Genomic DNA, 3,886 nt, shown 5'->3' on the forward strand with positions numbered 1-3,886 from the left:
ACCTGAAGTGAAGCATCGGAATCTAAAACTGGAATCACAGGAGAGGTACAAATCATAGAAAGTTAGAGTGTCAGTCCTCTTGTACTTAAGTTGGCATTGTGACTTTTGTATTAAATTCGGATGCAATTTCTGTGTTTCATCGTCTATAAGATGGTCCAATTAATACAGTAAACCGCAAGCGAAGCATCGGAATCTAAAACTGGACTCACAGGAGAGGTTCAAATCATAGAAAGTTAGAGTGTCAGTCCTCTTCTACTTAAGTCAGCATTGTGTCTTTTGTATTAAATTCGGATGCATTTTCTGTGTTTCATCGTCAATTACAAGGTCCAAGGTATACAGTAAACCTGAAGTGAAACATCGGAATCTAATACTGGACTCACGGGAGAGGTTCAAATCAAAGAAAGTTAGAGTGTCAGTCCTCTTGTACTTTAGTCTGCATTGTGCATTTTGTGTTAAATTCGGATGCAATTTCTGAGTTTCATCGTCAATAAGAAGGTAAAAGGTATACAGTAAACCTGAAGTGGAGCTTCGGAATCAAAAACTAAACTCACATGAGAGGTTTAAATCAAAGAAAGTTAGAGTGTCTGTACTCTTGTACTTAAGTCGGCATTGTGCCTTTTGTTTTAAATTCGGATGCAATGTCTGTATTTCATCGTCAATAAGAGAGTCCAAAATGTACAGTAAACCTGAACTGAAGCATCGGAATCTAAAACTGGACTCACAGGAGAGGTTTAAATCAAAGGGAATTAGAGTGTCTGTCCTCTTGTACTTAATTCGGTATTGTGCCTTTTGTAATAAATTCGGATGCAAATTCTGTGTTTCCACGTCACTAAGAAGGTCCAAGGTATACAGTAAACCTGAAGTAAAGCATCGGAATCTAAAACTGGACTCACAGGAGAGATTCAAATCATAGAAAGTTAGAGTGTCAGTCCTCTTGTACTTAAGTCGGCATTGTGCCTTTTGTAATAAATTCGGATGCAATTTCTGTGTTTCATCGTCAATAAGAACATCCAAGGTATACAGAAAACCTTTGGTGAAGCATCGGAATCTGAAATTGGACTCACAGGAGAGGTTCAAATCATAGAAAGTAAGAGTGTCCGCCCGCTTGTACTTAAGTCTTCTTATACCTTTTGTTTTACATTCGGATGCAATTTCTGTGTTTCATCGTCAATTAGAAGGTCCAAGGTATACATTAAACCCGAAGTGAAGCATCGGAATCTAAAACTGGACTTACAGGAAAGGTTCAAATCATAGAAAGTTAGAGTGTCAGTGCTCTTGTACTTAAGTCGGCATTGTGCCTTTGGTATGAAATTCGGAATCAATTCCTGTGTTTCATCGTGGATAAGAAACTCCAAGGGATACAGTAAACCTGAAGTGAAGATTCGGAAACTAACACTGCACTCACAGGAGAGGTTCAAATCACAGAAAGTTAGAGTGTCAGTCCTTTTGTACTTAAGTCGGAATTGTGCCTTTTGTATTGAATTCGGATGCAGTTTCTGTGTTTCATCGTCAATAAGAAGGTCCAAGGTATACAGTAAACCTGAAGAGAAGCATCGGAATCTAAAACTGGACTCACAGGAGAGGTTCAAATCATAGAAAGGTAGCGTGTCAGTCCTCTTGTACTTAAGTCGTCATTGTGCCTTTTGTATTAAATTCGGATGCAATTTCTGTGTTTCATCGTCAATAAGAAGGTCGAAGGTATACAGTGAACCTGAAGTGAAGCATCGGAATTAAAACTGGACTCACAGGAGAGGTTTAAATCAAACAATGTTAGAGTGTCTGTCCTCTTGTACTTAAGTCGGCATTGTGCCTTTTTTATTAAATTCGGATGCAATTTCTGTGTTTCATCGTCAATAAGCCGGTCCAAGGTTTACAGTAAACCTGAAGTGAAGCATTGGAATCTAAAACTGGACTCACAGGAGGGTTTCAAATCGTAGAAAGTGAGAGTGTCAGTCCTTTTGTACTTAAGTCGGCATTGTGCCTTTTGTATTAAATTCGGATGCAATTTCTGTGTTTGATCATCAATAAGAAGGTCCAAGGTGTACAGTTAACCTGAAGTGAAGCATCGGAATCTAAAACTCAACTCTCAGGAGAGGTTCAAACCATAGAAAGTTATAGTGTCAGTCTTCTTGTACTTAAGTCAGCATTGTGCCTTTTGTATTAAATTCGGATGCAAATTCTGTGTTTCATCGTCAATACGAAGGTCCAAGGTATACAGTAAACCTTAAGTGAAACACCGGAATCTAAAACTGGACTCACAGGAGAGGTTCAAATCATAGAAAGTTAGAGTGTCAGTCCCCTTGTACTTAAGTCGGCATTGGTACTTTTGTATTACATTCGGATGCAATTCCTGTGTTTCATCGTGAATAAGAAGGTCCAAGGGATACAGTAAACCTGAAGTGAAGATTCGCAATCTAACACTGGACCCAGAGGAGAGGTTCAAATCACAGAAAGTTATAGTGTCAGTCCCCTTGTACTTAAGTCGGCATTGGTACTTTTGTATTAAATTCGGATGCAATTCCTGTGTTTCATCGTGAATACGAAGGTCCAAGGGATACAGTAAACCTGAAGTGGAGATTCGGAATCTAACACTGGACTCACAGGAAAGGTTCAAATCACAGAAAGTTAGAGTGTCAGTCCTCTTGTACTTAAGTCGTCATTGTGCCTTTTGTATTAAATTCGGATGCAATTTCTGTGCTTCATCGTCAATAAGGAGGTCCAAGGGATACAGTAAACCAGAAGTGAAGCATCGGAATCTAAAACTGGACTCACAGGAGAGGTTCAAATCATAGAAAGTTAGAGTGACAGTCCTCTTCTACTTACGTCGGCATTGTGCCTTTTGTATTAAATTCGGAATCAATTGCTGTGTTTCATCGTGAATAAGAAGGTCCAAGGGATACAGTAAACCTGAAGTGAAGATTCGGAATCTAACACTGCACTCACAGGAGAGGTTAAAATCACAGAAAGTTAGAGTGTCAGTCCTATTGTACATAAGTCGGAATAGTGCCTTTTGTATTGAATTCGGATGCAGTTCCTGTGTTTCATCGTCAATAAGAAGGTCCAAGGTATACAATAAACCTGAAGAGAAGCATCGGAATCTAAAACTGGACGCACTGGAGAGGTTCAAATCATAGAAAGTTGGAGTGTCAGTCCTCTTGAACTTAAGTCGGCATTGGGCCTTTTGTATTATATTCGGATGCAATTTCTGTGTTTCATCGTCAATAAGAAGGTCCGAGGGATACAGTAAACCATGATGTGAAGCATCGGAATCTAAAACTGGACTCACAGGAGAGGTTCAAATCATAGGAAATTAGAGTGTCTGTCCTCTTGTACTTAAGTCGGCATTGTGAATTTTTTATTAAATTCGGATGCAATTTCTGTGCTTCATCGTCAATAAGAAGGTCGAAGGGATACAGTGAACCTGAAGTGAAGCATCGGAATTAAAACTGGACTCACAGGAGAGGTTTTAATCAAAGAATGTTAGAGTGTCTGTCCTCTTTTACTTAAGTCGGCATTGTGCCTTTTGTATTAAATTCGGATGCAATTTCTGTGTTTCATCGTCAATAAGCCAGTCCAAGGTATACAGTAAACCTGAAGTGACGCATTGGAATCTAAAACTGGACTCACAGGAGGGTTTCAAATCGTAGAAAGTGAGAAAGTCAGTGTTCTTGTACTTAAGTCGGCATTGTGCCTTTTGTATTAAATTCGGATGCAATTTCTGTGTTTGAACATCAATAAGAAGGTCCAAGGTGTACAGTAAACCTGAAGTGAAGCATCGGAATCTAAAACTCAACTCTCAGGAAAGGTTGAAACCATAGAAAGTTATAGTGCCAGTCTTCTTGTACTTAGGTCAGCATTGTGCCTTTTGTATTAAATTCGGATGCAA

The sequence above is a fragment of the Schistocerca americana genome, unplaced genomic scaffold, assembly GCF_021461395.2.
Source record: "Schistocerca americana isolate TAMUIC-IGC-003095 unplaced genomic scaffold, iqSchAmer2.1 HiC_scaffold_16, whole genome shotgun sequence".
NCBI classification, from domain to species: domain Eukaryota; kingdom Metazoa; phylum Arthropoda; class Insecta; order Orthoptera; family Acrididae; genus Schistocerca; species Schistocerca americana.